At 42.4% G+C, this 7532-nt stretch overlaps 1 long non-coding RNA gene across 1 annotated transcript in view; it reads left to right on the top strand.

Moving 5' to 3' along the window:
* Positions 1-256: 256 nt before the first annotated feature.
* The window catches only part of LOC143809181 (uncharacterized), a 154914-nt gene continuing 147638 nt past the window's right edge, over positions 257-7532 (top strand). Inside the window, exon 1 of the long non-coding RNA XR_013222121.1 lies at positions 257-471. This is a non-coding gene — a long non-coding RNA (uncharacterized LOC143809181). The remainder of the gene's footprint in view (positions 472-7532) is intronic.

Here is a 7532-nt window from a genome sequence, read left to right as displayed (position 1 = left end):
TATGTTGGGTGTACAACTAGGAAATTAAAAACAAGGATATCAGAACACCTGAGAGATATTACAAAAGGAACGAAATTATGTACCGTTATTGTTAAAATGTTAATTTTAATCTATTTTTGCTCTTTTTTATTGTTATTATATGGTTTTTGCATGTTTGTATTGCTTGCAGGACCTGCGATCAGATCATGTGATCTGAAGTTTCACCGTGATTCGCTAGAGCATTGTATATCTACTTCCTCTATATTTGTGTGTAGATAGCCATGATGAAGATCTCTTAGATTGAAACGTGTAGCTATTAGCAGGTTTTTGACGCTGTTCACATTCCTTTTTGTGCAGGGATGATTTTTAAGGATATGGATCAATGAAGGACTTTTATTTGAAAAGGAGCTGGAACAATCTTCACATTTCTTAAGTCTTCAAGCTGCTGTTACGTCTGGTCAGGACGGGTTCACGTGCTCCAGTGGTCTGCTGGTGAGCTGACTGGGCCTTTAGCCCCTGTATTTTTCTATTGATATATTGTTTATTATTGCCTGGGTTACCAGCAGCAGGGTAACTAAAGTCTAACTGACCCTGGTGCAAAATATTTTTACTTTACCCCACCATCCCTGCATGTTGTTCAGATGTATTGACCCTTGTAGCTTTCTAAATCATATAATGACATGCGTATTGACTGCCCATTTTCATTACGTAGTAATGTCCCCCATCCTGTACTAATATCCCCCTTATCATGGGCTCCTCCAGGTATTTACACCCCCATCCTGGTCCCCTTCCTGGTATAAATGTCACCCATCCTGGTATGTATGACCCCAATTCTTGGCCCCTCCATGTTATATAGGTCCCCCATCCTGGTATATATATTTTTTTGTCCTGGTATGCATGTTCCTCATCCTAGTATATATATCCCATCCTGGTATATATGCCCACCACCCTGTTTCCATCCTGGCATATACGTCCCCCATCCTAGGCCCATCCTGGTACATATGTTCCCTATCCTGGTGCATATGTCTCCCATTCTGAGACCATTCTGTTATAAATGTCCCCCATCCTGGTATATGTGTACCCCATCCTGGTATATATGTCTCCCATCCTGGGCCCATCCTAATATATATGGGCCTCTTCTGGCATACATGTCCCCATCCTATGCCCATCCTTGTACTTATGTTCCCTATCCTGGTACATATGTCTCCCAATCTGAGCCCGTTCTGCTATATATGTTCCTCATCCTGGTATATATGTCTCCCAGCCTGGACCCATCCTTGTATATATGTCCCCCATTCTGCAGTTGTTCGTTAACGCATAAAAAAATAAATAGTTCCCCTGCTCCAATGCTGTAAAGCATAGCCAGTGCAGAAACTTGCAGCTGACTTCAGTCTGTAAGTGACCGGCAGTGCAGGATGTCACTGCCATGCATCGCCAGTGACTTGAACATCGACATCAGCTGCTGGCCTCTAATTGGCCACTGGCTTGTTGGTCTACGCGTCTAAGGCTAACACCTTGCTTCTTTGCTGCACAGCAATCTGCCAGCTTATAGGGCGTCTTGCTACCATAGTCCCTTATCTATATATCATCTTCTTCATATTTATAAGGGACTTATATTAACTGCACCCCAATCCTATTGTCTCCATTATTTATTTCTTGCTCTCCACTGAGGAGTCCCTCCTACAGGTGGCTGAAACACGTTGGGAGGGAAAAATTAGGGACATTTCTAGTGGGACAGGACTACATTTGGGTACTGTCTTTTTCATTATGGGAGACTGCACATGGGGTAACACAAGGAATCTAGACATACTTGTATGGCTATTGTCCCTTAAAGCCATGGATGGCCTCCTCTGATAGCATTAAGCGTGAGACTGAACCATTTTATTATTTGCACTGGTTAATTTGGGCACTTTTACATATATTATATTTTATCACTATATTATATGTGTAATTTTGTAGGTCTAATACACATGTATTCCCTTCCGATATATATTCATATTGATTGGATCCCTTTACCCCAGAATTGGGGATATTGCTTACTGTTACTTGGACACACATCCAGCTGACATATGCTCTGACATTGGCAGGCCTGCCTTCAGCATGGGCCCGGTTGCGGTCACACTCTATGACTGCAATCATTATGCCTCTGGTTACCAGGTACTGCTGCATTCTAGCAGCAGTGGCAAGCATACAGTTTTTTCAAGCTTTTTGCAAAAGAGCTTGTAAGTGCTGATCTGAAGCTGTATTCAGCTAGCATCAGTGCAATTGTACTCATCTGATGCTGCAGAGGCAAGCACACAGTTTGGGGCAGTGGCGCAACAATACCGCTTGCATGACCTTTCAATCAAGCAGAAGCACACCACCCCTGGAAAGTAGTCGGCTGATTGATTGGAAGTGGTGTACTCATGCAGAAGATAATAACAACAAACTATTAAAGTGATTGTCCATAACTAAGTGTCACGAGTTTGTCACATCCTCCTGGGAGATCTAGGGTTAGGCAATCTTGATACACTGTGAATCGCAGATCTTCCATTTAGCCTGCAGGTTTAGTTCCTCATATTAAATAGATTTATTTTTCTTTTGGTGCTGAAGAGGTTAAGAGGTTTGTATGCTGTTTAGAGACATGCAGCTATATCTCACAGCTGCTCCTGACCTGCTCATTTTCTTGCTCTATAAATCTGGCCAGACCTTCTTATCCATGTCTGTGAAAGTTTTGCTTCCTGGCTTGCTGGAGCTGGTGTGCTGAAGTTGGAGTTGGTAGCTGATGCTGGAGATTGTTGTTTTTGGGTGTATGCTTTCCCCATTATCCTATTCCCATTTGGTTTGTTCCTTTCTATAGTTCCCTTTATTCCTCTCTACCCTTCTAAAGTGTTTTTGTATGTAAGTTGCTTTTTGTTATCCCTATTTGTCTTACATGTATATACACTAACATATCTGTCCCAGAACTCCAGGGGAGGGGACAGCTTAGGACATTAACAGGAGCATAGTATGGTTGGAGACTAGAGGCTGCTCTACCTTTAAGAATACCCCCCAGGACAGGATAAGTTACCATTCCAGGGACAGTTTGAGGCACCCGCTTCCATACCTAAAGCCGTCACAGTGTGACACTAAGATATTAATTATCTTTCCTCACGATAGGTCATTAGTAGTATTGAGCGATACCGTCCGATACTTGAAAGTATCGGTATCGGCCGATACCGGCAAAGTATCGGATCCAATCCGATACCGATACCCGATACCAATACAAGTCAATGGGACTCAAGTATCGGACAGTATTCCTGATGGTTCTCAGGGTCTGAAGGAGAGGAAACTCTCCTTCAGGCCCTGGGATCCATATTAATGTGTAAAAGAAAGAATTAAAATAAAAAATATTGCTATACTCACCTCTCCGACGCAGCCTGCACCTTACCGAGGGAAGCGGCAGCGTTCTTTGTTTAAAAATCGCGCTTTTCTTTTCTTACGTGAAGTCCCGGCTTGTGATTGGTCGCATGCCGCCCATGTGGCGGCGACGCAACCAATCACAGCAAGCCGTGACGTAATTTCAGGTCATTCAGTATTTTAAAATTACGCTCCGGCTTTGTGATTGGTTGCGTCGCAGTCACATGGGCGACGCAACCAATCACAGCAAGCCGTGACGTAATTTCAGGTCCTTAAGGATTTTAAAATTACGTCCCGGCTTTGTGATTGGTTGCGTCGCAGTCACATGGGCGCCGCAACCAATCACAAGCCGTGACGTCACGGGAGGCTGGACACGCGCGCATTTTAAAATGGGCGCGTGTCCAGCCTCCCGTGACGTCCCGGCTTGTGATTGGTTGCGGCGCGGTCAACCAATCACAAGCCGGGAAGCCATTTTAAAATGCGCGCGTGTCCAGCCTCCCGTGATGTCACAGCTTGTGATTGGTTGCGGCGCCCATGTGACTGCGACGCAACCAATCACAAAGCCGGGACGTAATTTTAAAATCCTTAAGGACCTGAAATTACGTCACGGCTTGCTGTGATTGGTTGCGTCGCAGTCACATGGGCGGCATGCGACCAATCACAAGCCGGGACTTCACGTAAGGAAAGAAAAGCGCGAATTTTAAACAAAGAACGCTGCCGCTTCCCTCGGTAAGGTGCAGGCTGCGTCGGAGAGGTGAGTATAGCAATATTTTTTATTTTAATTCTCTCTTTTACACATTTTTACATTAATGTTGTTTCGATCCCGATACCACAAAAGTATCGGATCTCGGTATCGGAATTCCGATACCCGCAAGTATCGGCCGATACCCGATACTTGCGGTATCGGAATGCTCAACACTAGTCATTAGTAGCAGATCACTAGGAAAACGACTCTCAGCATGTACACCAATCAAGTGTTACCAGATCCTGCAAATTCTTCATAATTGCACATGCGGTTCATGACTTTTGCACCAAATAAAAAATGCTCTTTATTTTTTGCCTTTAACCTTTTTTGTTGTATGTTCCTCTAAAATTACATAAAATTTGCTAAAAAAATACATAAAATCACTGTAGATTTGACAAAATGCTCAAAAACAGGATGTCTTATGGAAACCTTTTCATTGACTTCTCTTGTAAAGTGGGTGTCTTCTTAGCGGACATTCTAAAAGAATGTATGTTACTTATTTGAATGCACAGAATCTTTGAAACCTGAAGAGATAAAAAAGACAGTAAAAAGCCTGAATATATGAGCAGCAAGTTGTTTTTGCATTCAATAAAAAGAGCTATTGTTTTGAAGGGGTTTTTCATTCATTTTTTGGAGTGGACCCACTCAGTGTGTAGTGTGAACATACAATAAGGTGTAAATAAACTCTTTTTGTCTTACATTTTAATGCTGGATACGTAATTGTCAAAAAACATTGTACCATGATTAATTAAAGTGAACCTGTCAGCAGTTTTGGCCAATATAAGATATAGCCACTGCCTTTCAGGGCTTATCTACAGCATTCTGCAGCAGAAGCGCAATGCCGAGGAGCGATGAAGCAACAGGAGGGTGGCATCGAAAGTAGATGGGAGGCGCAGGACCCGGACCTATAACTCCCAGCGGACCCCCCCCCCCCAGGTGAGTATAATAAAACATATTTTTCTTATCTTTCAGGTCAGACCGGGGGCTTATCTACAGCATTATAGAAAGCTGTATATCAGCCCTTAAAGGCAGTACCCATATCTTATAGCGGCCAAAACTGCTGACAGGTTAGCTTTAAATTATTTGAATTCCCTCCTAAAGTATGTCAAGTGTGCTTTAACAACTGTTCGGTTTCATACACTATGGCTGTAATACTGTATTTCCAACTTTCAATAATAATCAGTAATCTCAAAGTGATCATAATTATACCATAGCCATGGAAAGTGCTTTACATGAGCGACTCCTGTGACAAGCACATGGAGGGAGGCAGGGGTGGTGGCAGGCCCATATTTGCACTAAGCACCAGAGGTTACTTTAATATTTTCAGAAAAATCTGGTTTTATTTACTATGCAAATGAGGTCTCATAGGTGCACCCTTGACGTGGCCTATTCTTTGGTGCACAAGTATGCCTACTTTTGTCTCTATGGACAGCATTACATTGGTAAGAGTTAGTGCTGTCTAAAATCGACTTGCAAGTCTGTGCTTGAAACTAGAGGAGTAAAGTAGCTTCAAGTATCTGTGTGGGCACACAAAATGTGGCTGTGGGCATGTTCTGAAGCCTGGTTATTTCCTGTCTTTGGTCACCACTCAAGCAACTTCAATGAAGAGGAGAGGTTTTTAAGTGAGCAGAGAGCATGCACACACCATAAGGCCAAATCCTCCTCACTGAATCCATTTGCCTGCTACACCTACGTGGCATGGAGTGTCAGTTGCAGATTGGCAGAAACCTGGTGTCAAAATACGCCAACAGCCAGAATGTGCACACCCGCGCTTAGGCTGCCGTCACACAAGCAGTATTTGGTCAGTATTTTACATCAGTATTTGTAAGCCAAAACCAGGAGTGGGTGATAAATGCAGAAGTGGTGCATATGTTTCTATTATAATTTTCCTCTAATTGTTCCACTCCTGGTTTTGGCTTACAAATACAGATGTAAAATACTGACCAAATACTGCTAGTGTGACGGCAGCCTTACATGTCGGATGCACTGCAGTGCTTTAGTGTCAATACACATCACAAGTGCAGAACGCAACTTACATAGTAACATAGTTATTAAGGTTGAAGGAAGACTTTAAGTCCATCTAGTTCAACCCATAGCCTAACCTAACATGCCCTAACATGTTGATCCAGAGGAAGGCAAAAAAACCCATGTGGCAAAAAGTAAGCTCCACATTGGGGAAAAAAATTCCTTCCCGACTCCACATACGGCAATCAGACTAGTTCCCTGGATCAACGCCTTATCAAGGAATCTAGTGTATATACCCTGTAACATTATACTTTTCAAGAAAGGCATCCAGTCCCCTCTTAAATTTAATTAATGAATCACTCATTACAACATCATACGGCAGAGAGTTCCATAGTCTCACTGCTCTTACAGTAAAGAATCCACGTCTGTTATTTTGCTTAAACCTTCTTTCCTCCAGACGTAGAGGATGCCCCCTTGTCCCTGTCTCAGGTCTATGATTAAAAAGATCATCAGAAAGGTCTTTGTACTGTCCCCTCATATACTTATACATTAAAATAAGATCACCCCTTAGTCTTCGCTTCTCCAAACTAAATAGCCCCAAGTGTAATAACCTATCTTGGTATTGCAGACCCCCTAGTCCTCTAATAACCTTGGTCGCTCTTCTCTGCACCCGCTGTAGATCAGCCATGTCTTTCTTATACACCGGAGACCAGAACTGTGCACAGTATTCTAAGTGTGGTCGAACTAGTGACTTGTATAGAGGTAAAATTATGTTCTCCTCATGAGCATCTATGCTTCTTTTAATGCATCCCATTATTTTATTTGCTTTGTAGAAGCTGCCTGAGAGTGGCCACTAAATGTGAGTTTGTCATACACCCATACACCCAGGTCTTTTTCATTGACGGTTTTGCCCAGAGTTTTAGAATTAAGCACATAGTTATACATCTTATTACTTCTACCCAAGTGCATGACCTTGCATTTATCCCCATTAAAGCTCATTTGCCATTTGTCAGCCCAAGCTTCTAGTTTACATAAATCATCCTGTAATATAAAATTGTCCTCCTCTGTATTGATTACCCTGCAGAGTTTAGTGTCATCTGCAAATATTGAAATTCTGCTCTGTATGCCCCCTACAAGGTCATTAATAAATATGTTAAAAAGAAGAGGGCCCAATACTGACTTGATTTGAGAGAGCGCCCACTGTTACCAAGTGAGTGCTGTCAATCAAGATAAGGGACTTGCTTTAATATGCAAATATTATGGCATAACAGTGCACCAAGGCAAAGGCCTATCCAAGGTTGTACAAAAGAATCCTCATTTGCATATTAAATTAAAGTTGCTTTTTCAGCAAATATTAAAGTGGTTGTCCATTACTAGGACAATCCTTTCTTGAACTAAATGCTTAGACCCATAAAATAAAAAACCTATTCTCACCTCCTATGCTGGCACTGATCCCATGGTGTCA

The sequence above is a fragment of the Ranitomeya variabilis genome, chromosome 2 (genome assembly GCF_051348905.1).
Source record: "Ranitomeya variabilis isolate aRanVar5 chromosome 2, aRanVar5.hap1, whole genome shotgun sequence".
Classification (NCBI taxonomy): Eukaryota; Metazoa; Chordata; class Amphibia; order Anura; family Dendrobatidae; genus Ranitomeya; species Ranitomeya variabilis.
This window is presented reverse-complemented; position numbering and strand designations above follow the sequence as displayed.